General features: G+C 33.5%; 1 pseudogene; it reads left to right on the forward strand.

The window, feature by feature from the left end:
- The first annotated feature begins 669 nt into the window (after positions 1-669).
- LOC120579813 (uncharacterized) lies at positions 670-751 on the forward strand (annotated as a pseudogene).
- The last annotated feature ends 6,751 nt before the right edge of the window (positions 752-7,502 follow it).

The following is a 7,502-nucleotide window of genomic DNA, read 5'->3' on the forward strand; positions in this document are numbered from 1 at the left end:
ATATCAAGTATATTATTGTGAGTTGCTATGGAGTCTACCTTGGATGTGATTTTGGCAAGAGAGTCATTCAAAAATCCAGTTTGGTTTTTTAGCTCTTGGAGTTGCTTGGATTGATTTATAACATAATTTTCCATTAAAAGTTCCAAGCTAGATTTTTGAGGGACTCTTTGGTTGTTTGCATAACTGGGTGGTGTTGTTTTTTGTCCAAAAAGATTTTGAGGGGTTTGATAAAAAAATTGGTTGTTTCTAAACCCTCGATTATATTGAGCATAGTTTACTTGCTCAGGACCTCTAACAACAGTACCTAGTTGGCAATCAATGCCAATATGGCCAAATACACCACAAACTTCACAAGGAGGTGATACAGGGGCAGGTGTGACAGCACTAGTATTTATTGTATCAAATTTTTGTGTTAGTGTGTCAACCTTAGCAGTTAGATGATCAAGGGAGGAAATTTTGTACATACCTGCCTCCTTTTTAGAGGGTGAGGAAGCAGTGATGACTCTCTCACTTGTCCACTGATAGTGGTTTTGTGCCATGCCCTCGATCAAATCATATGCTGCTGTGTAAGTTTTATTCATCAAAGCTCCACCTGCAGCTGCATCAACATAAATTTTTGTGGTATACGAAAGACCATTATAAAAGGTGTGGATAATAAGCCACTTCTCTAAACCATGATGGGGGCAAAGCCTAAGCATTTCTTTGAAACGCTCCCACGCATCGTAAAGAGATTCACCATCTTTTTGAGTGTATTGAAAAAGCCTCGCCCTTAATTGAGCGGTTTGAGAAAGGGGAAAGAATTGGGCAAGGAAAGCTCGCCTCATTTGGTCCCATGAAGTGATAGAACCAATTGTCAATGAATGAAACCAAGCACTAGCTCTATCCCTTAAGGAAAAAGGAAAGAGGTGCAGCCTTACGGCCTCTTGGTTTGCCTTCAAAGTTCCACTGAGTCTTAGAAAAATTGAAACATGAAGATTCGGATCCTCAGTGGGTGATCCGAAAAATTGATTTTGCTGCACTAGGTAAATAAGTGCAGGCTTTATTTCAAATTTACTACCCTCAACCGTTGGGTACACAATACCATCGTACGGCTCATCTGAAGATGTGATTGCATACTCTTTGAGAGCATGTTTCTCATCCATGTCGTTATTATTGTCTTTGAGCCATGCCTGAAATCAAAACGGTTAAAGATAGAAAATAAGAAATAAGGAGAAAGGGAGATATATATATATATATATATATATATAAAATAAAAATAAAATAAGATAAGGAAATAAAATATATTATAAATATATAAAAAAATAAAAAAAATACAAAGGTAAGAAAAAGGAAATAAAATATTTTATAAATATATATATATATATACTATTTTTTTTTTTTATATTTTTTTTTTTTTAGACTAACCACTATTAAAAGCTTAATCAAATTACAATAACTCCCCGGCAGCGGCGCCAAAAACTTGATGGGATAAAACCGCAAGTGCACGGTTCTATCGAAGTAGTAAAATAAGAGTATCGTTCCGACAGGGAGTTATGAATCCAATTAACCTTTAATGATGATTAGACGAAAGAGTTTTAGATAAAAAGTTTGGATTTTTAATTACAAGAAAATAAAAGAAAAGATAAAAGCCTTGGGATTATTGGTTCATCCTAACGACAAGTCATTCTCAAACCAATCTATTAAACTTATAACTTTATGTTAGACCTAATTTCTCAAGACAGTTTCTCTTTTGTTCCTCTAGCAACCAAGCCTATTTCGCTGACTTAATTACTATTAGATTTTGGTCCTAAGTTGCAACCAAGCCTATTTCGCCGACTTGATCACAATTTAGAATCCTTGAAGTTCGAAACTATATGTCTCAAAGATTGTAAAGACTATTTCGCTGCCTTTACAATCTTTGTCTAAATTCACTTGTTTAAATATCAAAACTCCACTTTCGTTTTATGAATTGATATTTGAGATGATGGATAAACAATTATCAAACCCTCCACTTTCGTTTCCACAGTTTGATAATGGTTGATCCATGTTAAAGCGGTGAATTTAGATAAGGAATTAGGGTTACATAAGATTAAGGTTTAAAACTTGGTTTGATTAGGATTATATCATTAGACTTATCCAACAATCCCAAGACAAGAGAATCTACTCACTGACGTTCATTGTAGACAAGGAGAAGAAGAGAGAAAACATAAAAGTAAATAAGAAAGTAAAATAAACTTTTATTAGAAAGACAATTATCACATATTGTATTCCAAGAAAAGATGAATATTTGTGATGGATGGCTACTCTATTTATAGCATTTGATCGACTTAAAATCTAAGCTATTACATTTGGGCTAAAAATAGAGTAGCTTAAAATCTAAGCAAAAGCAGCAAAAGGCACTCTGGAGGGTGGCACGGCCGTGCCAAGGCTAGCACGGGCCGTGCCAAGCTTCTGACTTGTGGGAGACATATTTTTGTCTCTCAATCTTCATATTTTTGCGTCCAATCGGCTCCAAGTCCCTTTCTTTTGCTCCAAGACTCAATCCATCAAATATTCTTTCCTGAAATATAATAAAATGCAATTTAAAGTAAACTATCCTAAAAAGGAAATAATACTAATATAAAATCATATAAAATCTAAATAAAACTAAACTAAAAAGCATATTAAAATAGTATATAAATGACTCATCATTCTCAAACATACGACATGAACAACTAAAACTTTTGCTTCTAATGTCAACTGTGACAACCCTTTCATCAAGTCGATCATGATCTTCAAAACTTGGGAAAAGGTTTTCTTCAAGTTCTGCATCCAAAACATCAACATTGGAAGGCCCGTCATTATCATTATCAACATTATCATAATTATCATCAACCTTTTCAATTGTGAAAACTTTGAAAAATTTGTTAAAGGCAGACCCTTTTGTTGTGTCCTCCTCATGATAGTATTTGAAGGAAAGGTCATACTGCCTGTGAATAAATGCAAAACAAGCTGGTGGGTCCTTGTTTACAACGGACCGCATCAGCTGATTGTTGGGATAATTATTTTTTGTTCTAGTGTTTGCAGCCTTGAAGTCCAACTCAGCATGATTATCTCTCATTCTCTAAACCATAATGTTGAAATGACTAAAGAATCGAACAAGTGAATGGTCTGGCTGCAGAAATCCACGAAGAAAAGCATTGAAAGACTCACTTAACTGAGTTGTTTTCAGACCAGCTGTAAAATGTGACTTGACCCAAGCTGAAGACCAATGCATACGATTTCCGTAAGTTTGGACAAGCTACCTAAAGTCTGAAGTAGGCCTTCCATTAAAACAATTTTTCATCATCTGATCCCAATTATATTCGAAATCTAATTCATCGTCTACATTTGAAACCAAATTAGTTAACTCATCGAAAAATGCACTGTTTGCACGAGAGCCAAGATTTTTCTTTGCATTCTCTGCCATGTGCCATGAACAAAGCCCGTGAAAAACACCTGGAAAAATATTCGGAATTGAACACAATAACGCACTAGCCTGGTCTGTATATATAGTCTGTGGTTTCTTATTGGACATACACTTCAAGAATGTTGTAAACAACCAATCAAAAGTAGCTGCTGTCTCATCGTACAATAGCGTAGCACCAAATAAAACACTCTTGCGATGATTGTCAAAACCAATAAAGGGAGCTGAAATAATGACCAATAAATGACCTAAATCAGAACAAAATACAACATATATATAACTTACACTAAATAATGAAACCAACCCTATATTATAATGCATTTATGCTAGTATGTAATCACAAATTATAAGAAATCACGCCTCAACAGTGAATAAACTTAATGATAAAACACATAGACACTAAGTATTCTAATAAGTATGTACTAAAGATTGATCACACAAGACAATTTCTGGCTAAGTAAAAATGCCTGCAACTTTATCAATCTTACAGTCAATCTCGGACACATATGACAGCCACACCTAGACACTAGGCAGTTCAAAATGTACTCCTACCTATACTAACCATGCCAGAACAAAATACAACATAATGAAAGTAAACACTAATTAAAAACCTGAGAGAAGTAAAAGATACTAACCTAATGGATGATATTGATTATTTGTTCGGTAAGTTGTATCAAAACTGATGACATCACCAAATAGAGAATAATCTAGTTGCATAATTCCATCTGCCCAAAAAATGCTAGCTATGTCTTCTGCAGCATCAACTTGGATATCACAGTAAAAAGATGGTTTCGAGAGAGCTTCATTTCTAAAGAATTCTTGAATTACAGTTGCTTCACCAACCACCATCTCCTTTTGACGAATTGTCATTAGATAGTTCTTTAAGTCTGAAAACCGAAAAGGAAGATTCTCCGTACCTCCAACTCCTTGACCAAGAACTTCATAAGACGTTCTCATCGACATTCCAGCTTTAGAATTTATTAGAGCTAGTTGTCCTTGAACTTCAGTTACTTCTCTAAATGATCTCAGGTAACACAAATGCTCTGGTTTATGTAATGGATGACAGTGAGCCACATCCCATCTATAAATCTTATACACATTCAAAACTTCATCCAGCTTCAAATATATTCCAGCTTTACAACTGACCCTTTCCTCAGGTTTTTCTTTCACTTTCACAAATTCAATAACCAGTGGACTGTCTGATGTTGGCCTGTTGTTAGGATTAAGCAAACTTCCCTTCTTGAAACCTTGTTTGTTACAAACATAACGCACATAATGTACCTTATCTGATTTCTTATTTTGTGAATTATTCTTCGACTTCAACATAGTCCTAATAGAAAATCCAGTGTTATATGCATAATTACCATAAAAATCTTCAATCTCTTTAATAGATTGAAAGACTAAAGACTTCCATGATTCTTCATTGCTAGGGGAGTAACATTGAGAACTATCAGCATGAATCATTGAAGAAGTTTCAACACTCAGTTGTCCACTCTCAGCATGAATCAGTGATGAAGCTTTAACACTCAATTGTCCACTCTCAGATGAAGTTGATATCAAATCCATTGAAAACAACAACAAACACTATTAAGAACAAACAACCATTAGATATCATAAATTGAAACTACAATTGAAGCAAAATTGAAGCTAATATGCCAAAACCAATATACTGTGTAAATGGTTTTTTCAAGTTTTATTTTGAAACCATTTTGCTCTGGAAATGGTTTCAAAGTGTTGATTTGAAAATACAACTGAAGCAAAATTGATTCTTATACAAATCGAAAAATGAAGCTTATTGATACAACTGAATCACTAAATTTGAATCACTAAATTGATACTATACTAAGAACCTTAGCAACAAAAGAACATAGATTTGTTCATACAGAACAAAGACTTAAAAGGAAATATCATCTTAGTTTTGTCTAAGTCATCACTTAGGCTTCTTAATATTCTTTACCATGCTTGATCTTAAATTTACAAATCAAATTTGAGAATACATGTCTCTAAATTGATAACAAACATGTTCAACTATGTTTTTCTGCTCAATTATGTAATGTAGCAAACTAGTAAGTAGACACCACATGGTATGACACAAAAGAATATTAACAAGTTCAGTAATAGAGGATCTTTTCTTCCCACTCTCACAACGAGACAAGACCAGAGAGGAAACAAACTGAGAGAGGATACACATTTTTCATTCAATATACAAAACGATTAACACATCAATGCATTTCAATTTGCAGATTAAGCATTCAAGATCAGAAAAGTAGGCTAGGACTGAAAAAACTACAAACAATAACTCCTTCAATTGAAGCTAAATTGTTCCTTTCATATCATAAATTGATCCTAATATCAACAATTTGAATCAGTAAATAGATCCTAAGAACAGAAAACAATTAACAAATCCGAATTTTGAATCAAAACCTAAATACAATTTACTGATTACCTCAAAATGCAAGGGTGAAATTCGTGCAAGCTAACCGGAGCGGCGAGAAAGGGTGAATGCCGGTGAAATCAAGCCGGAAAACCACGTCGGAGCAAGCGTAAACGCGAGCAAGAGAGCAACGTTGCAGCAATTGAGTCGGAGCAACGTCGGAGCAAGGGTCAGGGCAAGCAAGGTAACGTCGGAGCAGTTGAATGCGAAAACGCGTGCGAGCAAGAATGATTTTCTACAATCAAAGTGTGAGTGTGAGATGTGAGCTGTGAACCGTTAGATTAAGCATGATCTGATGGTTGACAAGTCCTTATGCATGGTGCATAAGTTATGGCTTATGCACCATAACTTTTGCCCCTTCCACTGGCCTCGTCTCTTAATTTGTCCTTAATTTAACACAATTCTTGGTTCATGTTTTTATGAATTATAACAAGTTATCATTAAACCTAAATGTTTCAAGAATTGATTAAAAATCAGGGTGGAATTTAAATATATGTTTTTTATATGTCAAATAACTTAAATATACACTAAACTGTGTGTGTCGATTTGGAGGTCAGGATTTTTCCCGGCTAGTCTTTATATTTTTTATTTTATTTAATATACTATATCTTTCGCTTAAAACCAATTAACAAAAAATATAGTATAAACGAAGCTAAATGCGATTGAAAATGGTCGAGTGAACCTGTCCGCCAACATTTTAGCAGACCTACTAACCAACAACTAAATGCAATGAAGCCGACAACAACAAGCTTCAACGATCATCAAATGAGTTGAAACACAAGAAAGCATACCGAGCGCAAAGCTGAAATTCTTTTGAGACAAAAAGTCTAAAGCCAATATGAAGGAAGGAACCTAACCATTACACCCACAAACTAAACAAAGAAAAACAACAACACATCATAAATCATCTAGATTGTGAAGCTTACAATCTTAAGATGGTAGTGGGCAGCGTTGAACTATGATTAGTAAATTTTATTTTATTTTTGAAGAAACTATATGGTTAGTAAATTAACTTTAAATCCAATTTAAAATAATCTTTTTTTGATAAAAATTTTATGAGTACATTAATATCCCATGCTTCACATAGGTATCATACTAGTAATCAAATAAAATATTAAAAGTTCTATATATTAATTTTATCAATATATAAATGATACATAGTTTGTATTAAGATATATAATAATACTAATAAAATCGTTGTCCCAGGAAGGATAACTCGGTTAGAAAGGACGGGGTTTGAAATAATCAGAATCTATACTATCATATATAAAGAAAATAACATGTTTTGCCACTTTTTGGTTGACTTTTTCTCTTTCTAAAATTACTCTTAACTTTCAATACAAACAGCGCATATAACAAATAGATAAAAGTAAATTTAAATATTAAAATAAAAGTGTAACAAACATGATATAGTTATATATATGCTCAGTTCTTTTGTCCTTTATCATTTAAAACGTGTAACAAATTAGATGAGCATATCAATATTTACTTCTTCATTTTTTTGTTATATTTTTTGTGTCATTGAAATAGGTAATCATGTTAGTTTGTCTTTTTATAATTTTAAAACCTAGTTATAAAACTTAGGCCCCACGACAATATAAATAATGTAAACTTAGGCCTCTCCGACCTTGACCTGCTACTACT

This window comes from Medicago truncatula, chromosome 3 (genome assembly GCF_003473485.1).
Source record: "Medicago truncatula cultivar Jemalong A17 chromosome 3, MtrunA17r5.0-ANR, whole genome shotgun sequence".
Classification (NCBI taxonomy): domain Eukaryota; kingdom Viridiplantae; phylum Streptophyta; class Magnoliopsida; order Fabales; family Fabaceae; genus Medicago; species Medicago truncatula.